Source organism: Felis catus, chromosome D4, assembly GCF_018350175.1.
Source record: "Felis catus isolate Fca126 chromosome D4, F.catus_Fca126_mat1.0, whole genome shotgun sequence".
Taxonomy (NCBI): Eukaryota; Metazoa; Chordata; class Mammalia; order Carnivora; family Felidae; genus Felis; species Felis catus.
Window position 1 is genome coordinate 74,895,950 of NC_058380.1, and position 14,200 is coordinate 74,910,149.

At 40.9% G+C, this 14,200-nt stretch overlaps 1 protein-coding gene across 1 annotated transcript in view; it reads right to left on the reverse strand.

The window, feature by feature from the left end:
• TNC (tenascin C) overlaps positions 1-13,211 on the reverse strand; it is a 122,492-nt gene extending 109,281 nt beyond the window's left edge. The window contains exons 1-2 of the mRNA XM_045043153.1: positions 13,065-13,211; positions 12,066-12,207 (exon numbers count right to left, since the gene is read on the reverse strand). The gene's annotated coding sequence lies outside the window, so the exon portion shown is untranslated. The remainder of the gene's footprint in view (positions 1-12,065; positions 12,208-13,064) is intronic.
• Positions 13,212-14,200: the final 989 nt, after the last annotated feature.

Below are 14,200 nucleotides of genomic sequence, written 5' to 3' on the forward strand. Positions count from 1 at the left end.
GAATGAGTCCTGTGGCAGAGGTAGGAACAACTTAGATGAGGATCATCTAACCTAGGCTGGACAGAGGATTAGCTGATTTATCTCTACACCGAGTCTTAAAACATCTTCAGAGCAAAGCAGTTTGGAAATAATGTTCTGGTAGAAGACATAACATGTGCAAAGGCAAGAAGGCATGGAAGAACATTCAGGAACAGCAAGTAGTTCAGGAGGGATGAATACAGGGCCCATAAGGGAGAGATATGGCTGCACTAGATCATGATGAGTACTGTGGGCACCTGAGGAGGAAGCTTTTCTGACCTTCTGGAAGTGAAAATGTCCACTTGGGAATAGGGAGTTTCATGGAACACAATGGAACTGCCCATGGCTTGTCCTGGTGAGAACTTGCTGCTTGTCCGTAGTGACTTAGGCACCACCAACACACCCAAATGCATGTCACTAGGCTAGGGACTTCCTCTAGTCACGTGTCCTTGCAGCTGTAGTCCACATACAACCTCTGCTACACATTCTAGCCTCTTACAGGAATTACGTGTGCCAGAGAGGGCACTGATTCTCTGCCCCCTTGGGTACCACTCTTGGTTTTCCTAAGGACTCTCTAATAAAATGATGTCTTCCCTTTCTTCATCCCCAGGGGACTGATAACTGTTTCTGGTCTCCAGAGAAGAAGACTGAGTCACTATATCATCACTCTACAGTGCCTTAACACCCTGTGGCCATCGGTATTCATGAAAGAGACAAATTATGAGGATGCGCTGGGAACTAGAGTTTCAGTTTCTCGTTTGTAATCTACTGCTGGATAGGAAGCAGAAACACATGGAAAAGATTTGATAATGTTAACAAATGACACAATAGTAACTAGCTGAGCCAGGAAATGTCTTCTTTCCTCACTCAAATGAGGTGCTTCAGTTACACAGACTTCTGGGAAGACAGCTTTCTCATCTTATCTAAAATGCCATTTCATCTTCCAACACTCAGCTCAAATGCCACCTGCTCTGTAAGTCATTCCTCGATATTCTGCTCAGAACGCGTCTCTATATTTTACTTGTATCTTGTTCCTTGATTACTCACTTTGCCAGGATCTTAAATAATTGTTTCCATATGTGTCTGTCTCATGAGATTACAGAATAAGGTAACATTTATTATGAGCCTGCATGTGCCAGGCACTGGGATAATTGTTTTACACATTTTTTTATGGAATCTTCTCAAATTGACTGTGGGCAGATGCTACTAGTTCCATATTAAGAGTGAGTACATGGGGTTCCTAGATGTTAAGCCCTGGAGTGTTTAAAAATAGGAGAGCCTGAGTGACTCAGTCAGTTGAGCGTCTGACTCTTGATTTCAGCTCAGGTCATGATCTCACTGTTGTGGGATCAAGCCCTGCATCAGGCTCCATGCTCAGCATGGAGTCTGCTTAAGATTCATTCATTCATTCTCTTCCTCCCTCTCTCTCTCTCTCCCTCTCTCTCTCTCTCTCCTTTTGCCCCTCTCCCCGCTCACATTCTCTCTCTCTCTCTCTCTCTCTCTCAAAAAATAAATAAATAAAAATAAAAACAAATGTAGGTCTCATCTCACTCTGCATGCTCCACCACTATGGCATGATAGTTCCTGAAAGTGGTAGGAACAAATATCCTTGGGATTCTTCTTTTCCCTTCCCAAGTAATGCAATATCCATCCAAGGTTTGTTTTATATTAGAAACAAATACTAGCAAAGCTCAATAGCAGCATAACCAGGGAGTCCGAGCACTAAATCCTGGGCTTCTGCCACAGGCACTTACCATAGGATGGGTATTGTTCTGTGCTTCATCATGATACAAAGAATTCTCACTGATGTTGTGATATATTTTAGGATCAGATTTTCAAAACTCCTCCCAAATAGTTATGTGTCACCGCATGGAAAGAGCTAGGGCATGTGGGCCACCCTGTGTCCTACCCTTTTTCAGAACTTCTTTCTTGACCTTTGGCAAGCCCCAATGTGCCTTTCCCTTGAAAGAGCTTATGAAACACAACCTTTCCTTGGGTCAATCCCTGATTAAAGGAAGTCTTTAAAAACTTGCTTCTCTCTCTCTCTCTCTCTCTCTCTCTCTCTCTCTCTCTCTCTCTGTGTGTGTGTGTGTGTGTGTGTGTGTGTGTGTTGGGAAGGAGGCAAAAGTGAGGAGGTGGTTTCCACTCAGTAGTCTAGGGCCCACAGAACTGGAAAATTTCCCCCCAAAAAGGAAATGTTACAAGAGCTCTTCTTTTGCAGAGCTTTTCTGTTTTTGGAAAAGCAGGTGTGAAAAATCCATTATGTTCTCATCCACAGTCAGAAAGTCTGCTCAGACTTTTAAAATTGTAGAGAAAGCATTTGTTAGCCTCTGTTTTCAATTAACTGGATGAGTTGGTTCTCCTGCTAAGGGAACATGGTCTCACGGAGATGATGAAACCATCTTTACTATCCCCGGGAGAGGAAGGCTGGGGGTGGCCCTAATGAATTAATGACAAAGTTCAAGCTCATTTAACTTCTTTGATCACTCGGTTTGCAAACACACTATCTATTATGAGAACATATAGTGTCCATTACAAGGTGAAGATGATATGAGAATATTTATTTAATACATATATATTTATCACTTGCTCTATATTTAGCATTGCTCTGGGCAGTGAGGAATTTAGATGAACCACAGGGCTTACCCTGAAAAGGCTTAGAGCCCAGGGAGGAGACAAGTAAAGTGACAATTGTAATACAATGTGATGAGTGCCGTGATAGAGTGAGCAGAAGATCTACATGGGTGGAGGTGGGAGAAGCTTGCAAGAGAGGTTTACACCTGAACAGAGTCTCAGACATGATTTAGAGTTACAGAGGAGAGGGAAGAAGGAAGGGAGTTGGAGAGAGACAGAGGGATCTGCCCGTTCAGAATGTAGAGCTGAGAAACAAGGCATCCTGCATTCTAGAAATGCTGGTGGGGTGGCAGAGGGAGCACAGGGGGTGGGCTTGTGAGAAGAGCAAGGTTGGTAGGTTCTCACACAGGCCTTGAAAGCCATGTGAAGGATTTCGATCTCTCCACCAGCTAGGTGATGGAAGGCCATTCTGGGACATCAATAAGGCAGTGACAAGGATAGATTCATGCCTTAGAAATATCATCCTGGTTGAAGTTTGAAGTGAAGTTAGGAAGAAGGAAAATGGGAGTCAGCGAGACCACTGAGGGGCTGTCATAGTCATTTAAGCAAGAGATGATGGTGGTTTGGGCCAGGGTTGGAGCTGTGGGGATGGAGTAAAGTGGCAGGTTTTAGTTACATTAAAGACAAGCTTGACAGAGTTTGGTGACTGAGCAGATGTGGGTAATTAAATAGAGAGAAGCAGCATCCTGAAGGAGGGTGCCCAGTGGATGCTGATGCTGTTTACCGAAGTGAGACTAGGAGAAGAAGAGGATGACGACCATTTGAACCTGGAAGTTTCAGCTCAGGAATAGAGGCAATAGCAATGATAAGACTCCTTTGTCACCTTGGCCTCAGCAGGACATACTGCCCATGTTCCACTCATCTCTAGACATGGCCTGTGAGCACATATTTGTAGAAACCTCTCACTTGCAAAGGAGCCAAAGGTAGGCCAAAATCATCTCTAGAGGGGCTCTCCTCACTGGTTTGATATGCTTTCTTCTCACAGTCCAGAATAGTAACATAGTGCATGTAAGCCAGGCTGCCTGGGTTTGCAAACAGTCAAATTCTTACTGTGGTGTCACCTTGGGCAAGTTACTGAGCCCACCTGTGACTCAGTGTATACATTATAAGGTGAGAATCATAGTTCCCACTTGACAAATTTACTGTAAAACAAAAAAAGTGTGTAGAACCATCTGTAAGGGTGGAAGTACCTGATAAACACTGATAAAACAAATGAGTAGCTATCTTCTTGGTACATTCCCTCCTCCTATTAGGGTAAAGCATTTACTGGATGCACTAAAGGCCATGGATTCAGAGCCCTTCTCTTTTTTTTTTTTTTTTTTTTTTTAAATGGAATTGAGAGATCCAGTGCTGGGCTAAGCTTTCTTTTCATGTCAAAGTATGTGCTGTACCTCCTGCTGGAACTGCTCTTAACTTTTCACCTACTTAAAACTTGATCAAATATCATCACCTTTTGTAGGATCACTCTATCCACCCTTCTCTGATCCCTAGAGTCTTCATGGTTCTTCTAATATAATGCTTACTACAGAGTATCTTAATTATTTCCCATGAGTTTATCTTTCCTTTAGTAAACTCTGAGTTCTTCACAGTTTCTGAATCTTCTTAGCCTTGGAAGTTCCAGATCCTAACCCAGAAGTTGGTGCAGAGTGAGTGTCTAGGTAAGGCTTACTGAATGATTCAATGGATAAATAAACCTGCTTAAAACTGAAGCAACAGTAGATACACAACATGCATTTTTTCCCCTCCTGTCATCTCCTTAACTTGCCTTCACCCCAGTTCAACAGTCTTCCCAGAAAGGAGAACATCTGGAATTCACCAAAGAAGGAAAGGGCATCCTACAAAATGATTTTAAAATATTTATTGTTTTGCTTGTGTTCTCCAGATAAGGCATTGATTCCAAGGCACCAGCGTTATATTCTGTAATTAAAGAGATTTTTTTTTAACCTCTCAGCAAAAAACCAGGGTTTAAAAATCTTTCCATTTCCTAAGGCAAGATAGGGCACCCAGTTACAAAGGGTAGCATAGGTTCACGGGTAGGAACACTAGACTGGGGTTGAAAAAGAGGCCCAGATTCACTCCAATCTCAGCCTAACTTGACAGGAAACATTTATACTTAGAAATGTGTCATCTTTACCTCTTTTATACAGATCAGTTTATCAGTAAATAGTGTCCTTTTGAACACCTACCATTTGATCTGCCCTAATATAATTATTGAAGAGAATTTACTGTGGCAAAACACAGTAGTTTTCAATAATTTGCTTTTTACCCTCTAAAATAATCTTGGAAAACCATGTACCTTTCAAGTTGACAAATGCTTTTATGGTACGTTTAAATAGTTGCAAAGGACAGAACTTCAAGTATGTTAAATACATATCATTTAAAAATAAAACTCTTTTAAATAGATTTGATAAAACCAAAGTTCTGTTGTGATTTGATATCATTTATCCATTAAGAAATATATGAATAAGATCTTTCTTAATAGCTGAAAACTTACATAGTTCCCTTTTCTCCTTAAATGTGTATTTCCATTCAATTTCCTCCACAGTTTATCATAATGCGGTATATTCTTATATTTAAAAGTCTTCCCTTGATCGTGTTATCCTATTCCTCTAAAACAAAACATGTACATAAATTGATATTAAAATTTCTTTAATGTTCGGTAAGTGTAAGTTTCTAGCACAAGACAATTTCTTCTGGAGTGAATTATTGTAACAATTATTAGAAGTACTAAGTTGACAACTCCACTATACACTTAATGAAATTTTGATAGGAGCACCTGAGTGGCTCAGTTGATTAAGCATCTGACTCCTGATTTTGACTCAGGTCATGTCTCATGGTTTGTGAGTTCGAGCCCCACATCAGGCTGTGTCTGGCAGTGGGGTGGGTGCCTGCTTAAGATTATCTCTCTCCCTCTCTCAGCCCCTCCTCTGCTCATCTCTCTCTCTCACTCTTTCTCTCAATAATATAATTAATTAAAAAATTTAAAAAAATAAGATTTTGATAAATATTTATGACAGGAAACAAAGTTTTATTGGAGATGCTTTCTGAATAAGATGAATTTTCTTCAATTAGATCATATATCTGTTAAGGAATATTCATTATTGCTAACCAGAGATGGTATTATATGAATTCCATTCCAAGTTTTCTTGTCTTTTTTTTTTTTTTTGGTTGTAAGCACTGAGAAACCCATTCACAGAAATGAATAGATGAGAAAAGAAGAACTTTTGTTATAGCAGTGTTATAACCTTCTACCAGGTTGTATGCCAAAAATCCCATAGGAATAATCATCAAAAAGCATTTTTAATAATTTTTCAACTGACATTTTAATTAGGTCCCCCTTTAGTTTTGTGAACAAAGCATTGGAAGTCATATGACTTGAAACATAATTTGCTACTAGATCATCAGTCATTCAACAGAACTTTGAATTGTACTTTTGTTGGTCTCCTAGAGATTTTTATACCCCAAGGCAACTCAAGATGAGTGAGAGGTATGGCTTCCTTTTGTAAAGTGAGTGAATGGCATTTATGAAAAGAGACTCCTTATCTTCAGATTCTTGAGAAAGAGTACAAATCAAATTTGAGAACCTAAAAATTCCCTTAAATCTATCTGCCAAATGGAGCCCTTAGAAAATCCTTGAGTACCTCTGTGGGTACAGTGTACTGGAGTTTGAACATTGTGATACGAATTATATCATTTCTGTAATTAAATTAAGACTTCCCAGAGAGGCAGCATGATTGTACAGGTAGTAATAAGATAACAGTGCAAAGCAGCCAGAAGTCAAGTTCATATTGACTTATATGGACCCGATTCTATAATTCAGAAGTGGGAAAAACTAACTTGTGTTTCTGCAATCTGGGTTGGCTTCATGAATGAGCTTGGATTCAAATGAATCCTTGAATTATGGAAACAGAATGTTAAATCTGGAATAAAGTTTAGAGATTATCTAGTCTGGAGAAGGCAATGAAGCATTATCTTCTTTTTAATGTCTATTTATTTATTTTTATTTTTGAAAGAGAGAGAGGGCAGGGGAGGGGTAGAGAGAGAGGGAGAGAGAATCCCAAGCAGGCTCCACGCTGTCAGCGCAGAGCCTGATGAACTGTGAGATCATGACCTGAGCTGATATCAGGAGTCAGACTTTTAACCTACTGAGCCACCCAGGCACCCCATGAAGTGTTATCTTCTATACTGGCTTGGATTAATCCTTAGTGACTGCTTGGAGTTCTACATCAAGAAGGATTCAGAGGAATCATCTATAGGAGAGAATGCTATGACTGATTGGTCACGCCTGTCAGTGGAAGTGGGAGAGAAGTTGCACAGGTGCTCTGTATAAGCCATGCCTGGCATAGCACAGGGACCACAGGGAGAGCTGAAGCCCAGTGAGGGCAGGAAACTCGATCAAAATTCCACAGCTAATTAGTGGCAGGATGGGAAGAATTATTTTTTCTTCATCGTTCGGTGCTTGTTGTGAATTTAATCATATTTGCAACTGGAAAGTGCACATTTTCAAGCTGGAAGGGAGAAAATCTTATTGTGCAAATATGAACTGTTCTTTCTTTTAGGGAGCTTTTAGGTTCCTTTCACATTCGTTCTCTATGGCTATTTGCTGAAAGAAGGAAATAGGTCAGCCATTATGAGAATGCTGAAAATGCTGGGTGGTCTTAGTTGCCCATTCAGAAGGAGCTCAGGAAAAATCAAAACCATAAAAGCAACACTCTACTCACCTGGCTACTGGTCCTATGTCACCCTGGCCCAGAGGTGCAGAGTGGAGTTAACAGAGGCTTGCGAGGCCTATTACTGTTACATCTACCGAAGGTTTCCACTCATTCCCAGCATCTCGCACACTCACAGTGCCCTAGATGAGTCCTTTCACCACATGAATATTATCAAATTGTAGGACTGGGGTGGGAGTAGACAGAAGTATAAGCAGAGGTACAACAGGATTATACACTGATGGAAGGATTAACTTCATATATAACAAATGGATTTTACCATACATACTGAATTGCGTATTGCCTTACAACTCCTTTTGGACCTCTTTCCACATAAATCTCCATGTGCCTCATTCTTTTTAGCTATAACATCACATTCAGTTGAGTCCAGACTTTTGACAGTGTAAACAATGCTGCAGTAAACATCCCTGTGATTTCATCTTGGTGCATTTCTGAGAATTTATTTGAAGGATAAATTCCTAGAAGTGGACTGGCTGCAACAAAGCTTTCAATTCTCACAGATCTTGTCACATGGGTTTCTCCTATTACTCTTCTCAAAAGGTGATATCAATTTACACTCCAAACTATGGTATATGGGAGTGCTGGCTCCCTCACATCCAACCAACACTAGGTATTTTCAAAGGTAAGAACAGGATTTGAATAGTTACAGTTTTGAATTAGACTTGAAGCCTCCCTCTTGGCTGCCCCCACCCGTGTCTCCCCAAAGCAATACAGATGGGTGACAGCGAATGCCACAGACTCTGCTCAAAAGGCTGAATGCTCCTGCTTCAGTGGGAACAGGGGGTGTTTCTTAAGTCTGTGCCCTACTTGGCATCTGTCCCTGACAGACCCAGCCAATGTGGGGAGCCAGCCGCTCTGACGGTAAGAAAGAGTGGATTGGAAACAAATTGATCTTTTCACAGCTGGCCGTTCCTTTCTTTCCCTTCAGCTTGGACCCGGCTCAGAACAAGGTCACTGATGTTCTGCTGCAACAAAAATGGCATTATTGAGGACTGACTCCTTTGGGGGAAGTGTCATTCCCCAAGAATTGCCTCTGTAGTGTCAACCATGACAAGCCCGGAGACAGCATAGCTACAAGTCTCCACGGGTCTCCAAAGCAACACCCAAACTGTCCATCCTGTTGACCACGGACTCTTCTGTTGATGTCTACAACTTTATTTAAAGGATGTCAGATGACTCCATTCAACAGACTATAACCTCTTGTTTATCTTTCCTGGAGGCCTGTGGTCAGAGGATGGGAGACTTTGGGATTCAAAAGGAAAAGAACTATGTGAGCAACAGGGGAAAGGATCTAGTGTTTATTTCTAGCATCACCATCTTATCACTGTTCATCCTATTACTTTTCTGCTTTCTTGCCACAGTGCTCGCTCCAGCTGAGAGAAATCATTTGTTTATCTTTTTATTGATTGCCTCCCTTACTAGAGTAAGCCTCAGGAGGGCAAGGCATCATTTAGTTCACAATTGTATCATCAGTCCCCAGAGTACCATGTGACCCATTGAAAATGCTTGATACATCTTTGTTGAATGAATGAGTGAGTGAATGAATGAATAAAGCAAATGAATACCTCCTGTGTTGCATAATTTTGTGCATGCAATGCCATTTAATATTTAAATGTCATGAGGTATAAATATTTTCATTTATGGCTAAGGAATTTGACTCTGAGATTAAATAACACTACCAGAACCACACAACTGGTAATTGGTAGAACTGACGTTTTCATTTAGTCCTGGCTGACCCAAAACCTATCTTCTAGGCCACTAGGATTCTGACTTTTGAAAGTTTCAACTGAAAAATACTACAGGCTTTTGCAAGCAATAAGGGATACGGTCATTAGAGACATTGCCAGGTGAACATGATGTGCTCAAGAAGAACAGATAGCCCTCATTACCCTCACCACAGTGAGCAATCCCCAACACCTTAAGTGCTTATTAAATTTATATTCATTTGGGGACAACAGTAGGGCCAATTTATATGAATTTGCACAAATTTGGGACCTCTGCACTGAGTAACAGGGGCACTCTAAAAGATCCTTACGTTAACAGTGACAGACTGTAATGAAGGGCACTAATATTCTACAAAGTTATGTTGTGTGCAAGGAGTCATGCTTTAAATATGTGATTTCATTTAGTTCTTACAACAGCATTTCTCTCTTCTTTTCTTTTCCTTTCTTTTTCTTTCTCTTTCCCTTTCCTTCCCCTTCCTTTCCTTTCTCCTTCCTTCCTTCCTCCCTCCCTCCATCTTTCCTTTTCTTTCTTTCTTTCTTTCTTTCTTTCTTTCTTTCTTTCTTTCTTTCTTTCTTTCTTTCTTTCTTTCCTTTCTTTCAACAAGAATTTGGAGATTTAGGTTGGGTAAGCAATATTTAACAGTAGGACCAACACTTGAGCCTACAGCTTTATATCTATAGAGCCTCTCCTCTTTCTACTCACCGTGCCACTGAGTATTGGGCAGGGACTATGGTCTCAGTTGACCAAGTACAGTCATAGGCACAGAAGGTGCTGCATAAATGACCAATTGGCAGACCCCTAACAGTCTGGTCCTCAGCCAGTGATCCCCAGGGCTACTTGGGGATTGGCATCATGCCTGGTATGACTTTATGCTTTAACTGTTTCTTTTGTTGGCCAGCCCCCTAGGGGAGCCCCGTCTCCTCCTTGAAACCCTGTGCTGGAATGAGAGGTCTCCACAAGGGTTCCGGAAGCCCACACTCAGTGCTGTGGGTTTTTTTCCTGAGAACTCTCTGTAAGGTAATGCTCTGAGATCAGTCCTTCCAGCTCCCAACTCAAAGATCCACAAACTCCAGGCTCCCAGGGGTTTTGAGCTGGCAGTTATAATGAAATATTAGCACAGAAGAAAATGATTTTTTTTTCTATTTTGGGTTTCTAATCAGGACAGCATTGCTATGGGATGATTTATGCACTCATGAGTATTTTCAAAAAGTTTCTTTTAATGTTCCTTCTCTAGCCATTTCTCTTATCACTTGGGCTCAGCTTGGTGCTACTCCGGAATTTGCCTTTTCCCCCTTCCATCTATAAAATGCCAAACATATGTCCCCAGTATGGCTCCATGAAACTGAGAATCTTTGGAAAACTCCTTAGAAAAAAGCCCTACAGATTTTGTTTTGGACAAAGCCAGCCCCAAAGAGGCACTTGAAGTATCTGGAGATGAAATGGTCGTCTGAAATAATAAAAACCCTAAAAAAATAAAAATAAAAGGGACTTTCTCCAAAACATTGTGTTCTTTATTGTTTGTCCATTCAAGCAATCATTTGACAAATTCTCATTAAGTATTTACTCCATGTTATACATGGTGCTGAGTATGAAGAACATAATAGTAAATCAGATAGAGTCCCTTTCTTGGGAGCTGATGGTCTAAAATAGCAGCCAATCGAGTACTGCAGAGCATTCCCTACTGGCCACCCCTACCTTGTGAGTCCATCTTTGACAGCTCTTCCCTCCTGGCACCACTGTTCTCATCTCATTCCCCATTTAGTGCACAGCCCACATTATAAATGTGAGAACACTAAGGTCAAGAAAAGTGAGGTGACCTACACGTGATCACATGAAGTGTAACTGTCAGAGTTTGGGCTTGAATTCTAGTCCTCTTACTTCCTCTCCAGTATTCTTTCCTCCGGACTTTAGGGAGGTTTGAAATTCATCTATGAATCTCCTCTTGCCTTCTACCCATCCAAACCCATTCAAACTCACGCACACCCACTTTCCTCCAACCATATGAGAAAGCTAATGCCCCCGATACATCATGTTCTCTGCTGCCTTTGTGTTTTTACAACTACTATTCTTAGGCTACCACTGCTACTCTCAGAAGTAATAGCTAATACCTGTTGAGATCCTATTCAATGTCAAGCACTACTTTACATCATTGATTCAATATTCTGGACAAGGAGATAGGTTCTGTTATTATCTCCACTTTGTAATTTACAAAACTGAGGCTCAGAGACATTAAGTAACTTACTCAAGAGGCTGGGGTTGAAATTCAGGTAATACAGCATCAGAGCCTATGTTTCTCTTGGGGCTCTGCAAAAGTCTGTTGAATGACTGACTGGAAGACTGACTGAATGAAACTGAGTTCTTCTGTTGCTGTTTGTGAAACATCATTTTGATCAGAAGTCATAGGGAAATTATTATCTGCTAGAGATAGAAACAGAAGTTTCCTAAATTAGGTTGGCCAAGAATCTTCATTTCAATCTATTCAACCCTTACCTCTGCACCCATTATACATAAGCATTAACTATATGAGATGAAAGATAAAGTGATTTATTAAATTTATTCATAACTCAGCACCAAGAGCACATGAGGATGAGCATATGCCTGTGCACACATTCTGATGTTCCCTGAGACGCTCATGCTCCTCTTGAAGAGAGCAGTGGGAGACGTTTACACAAAGGCCCTTGGCCTGCCCTCCTACATGCCTGGGAGAGGGAGCTGCTAGAAGTGTGCCAAGTAAGGAGTTCCATGCACAGTGTGCTTAGCTCAATTCTTCAAAGGGTCTCCAACATTTATGAAGCATAATAAGAAGTAACATCATTCCTGACATTATGGGGCCATTGATGAATGAAGTACGTCTATGGAAAGACAAATACCTTCACATGTTACCCATTTCCAAATCCTCTAGCAGCATATCTAAGAACTTCTCATTAACTCTACTTCACAGTTACCGGATCTACTCACTTGGCATTTTCCCCAGTGGATCCAGAGCCTGTGCTTCATCTCCTCAGTTCCTCCAGGCTCCTGTCATACAGTACCAGAACATTTTGCTCCCACAGCTGTTGAAAGAGACCCATCGATGTAGCCAAAGGAGTTGCTCAGCATCCTAAAAGCAAGACCAAAAAGAGTGGGGAAAAAAAAAAAAAAGGAAGTTATCATTAGTAAGTGATTGACCTCATTCTGTAGGAATTCCTTTTGGAAAGGGAGCTGCAGAGTGTTGTGACAGACGGTAAATCATCTGTAAGAATGTTTACCATGGAATTCTAGCAAAAGAAATGGCTCAAGAAACTTCCTGGGTACACAAATGGAGTCTGCTCAGAGGCCCCAAAGGGGACTTGGAAAACTTGAGTTGTGTGACGGAGGCTGTCTACTTTAATGCAGGGGTCAGCTGAAGCTGCAGTGGCATTTGAGTTACCCGACATGCTAGGAAGGTGTCTTTTAAAAACAAAAAACCAAAACAACCCTCTGGTGCTTCAGTCAGCTCCACTTAAAAGACTAGTTGTGGGATATATGAAGAAGTGCAAAGCAAGCCTACAGTCTACTGAGTGTAGGCTAGGAATTGCTGTTTTAATTTTACGGAGGTTTAGACTGATTTTAATATTGCCTAAATTCACAAGGTTTGTAAGTTTCAGAGTCAGAGTTCAAACCCAAGTGTATTTGACTCCAAATTTTCCGAGTTTGCCTTTCTTGAGGGCAGGGTTATGCATTCTACATATTTTTCTTACTCAATTGCAATATTCACTGTCCAAGGTATGTAGAATTCTGGAACATCAAGGTTAAAAGGCACCTTTAGACATCCCATGGTCTAATCTTTTCACTATAAAGATGGGAATGGGCCTGAAAGGAAGGTTATCATCCTTGTTCATTCTCACATAAAGTCCACAGCCAGAATAGAGGTTGGCTGTCCCTCAGCTAAAAAATGTTCCCTTTTGACCAGGAATATCAATCTGAATGGATACTTACTGTATTTTGCTGGTTGATTTTTTTTTTAATTTAATTCATGACAGCACAATCTCCCCTTCTTCTAGAGAAGTCATTGCTAAATCTGAAGAATCCATCTTCTGTCCCACTTTTCTTTTCTGGCTGGTAGTTATCAGCATGTAGTGTATAAAACCTTTCTCCTTTAGTCCAGTGAACAAAACGCTGTGTAACATTGGGGAGGGAAAGAAAAAATCAGCTGTCAGCTTTAGGAACTTACTAACAAACAAGTGGGAGAGCCAGACATGAGAACATTTTATTTTAATTCATTATATAATCACATGGAATATACATCCAGGGGTTATAGAAGCAGAGATGAGGGGCACCTTCCCCTGCCTGGGAAAACAGAGGAGTCTTCTTGGAGGATCAATGAATTAAATCAATTTAACGATTTCACCCATCCACCAAATATTTTTTGGTACCTCTTCTGTGTCAGGTACTCTTTAAGATACTAGGGGATACAGCACTAAGAAAATCAAAATATTTTTCTATGTAATGGGAGAGATGGGACATATAAATAAAGAAAATATTCAAAGTAGCAGTCATGAGAAAAAGTACCAAGGCAAAGATCTAGACAATGATATGGGGTTGGGATTTATTTAAAAAAAAAAAAAAAAAAAAAAAGGAGCCAGGGAAGGCTCCTTCAAGAGATGTCTTTTGGTCAGAGAACTAATGAAGATGTACCTCAGTTATCCTTGATTACTTCTTCCCAGGCAGAGGGAAAAAATAGATGTCTTGTGTCAGAACCAGTTTGGTGTATTTGAGTCATGGCAAAAGCCAGTGTGGGGACAGAGGACCTAGTGAAGGTTACTGTTAGAGGAGATGGGGACAGAGATGCAAAAAGGGACCAGACCACAGGATGTGTAGATCACAGGTAAGTGGATAGGCAGTCAAATGGAGAAGGGCTTTTCAACCTTTTCCTTCTTGGTAGGCATCACTGGCAATGCCATGACATCAACACAGACAAAGGTAAAGCCAACAGCAAATGAATCATTCTGATTACCCATCCTATGACGATAACTAATATGTTCCTGCCATAGGTCAGATTCCATCAAAACATCTCTGTGGAAAATATAGAGCTCAGAACCCCTGGCCCCCACACCCACACCCACCCCATCCAC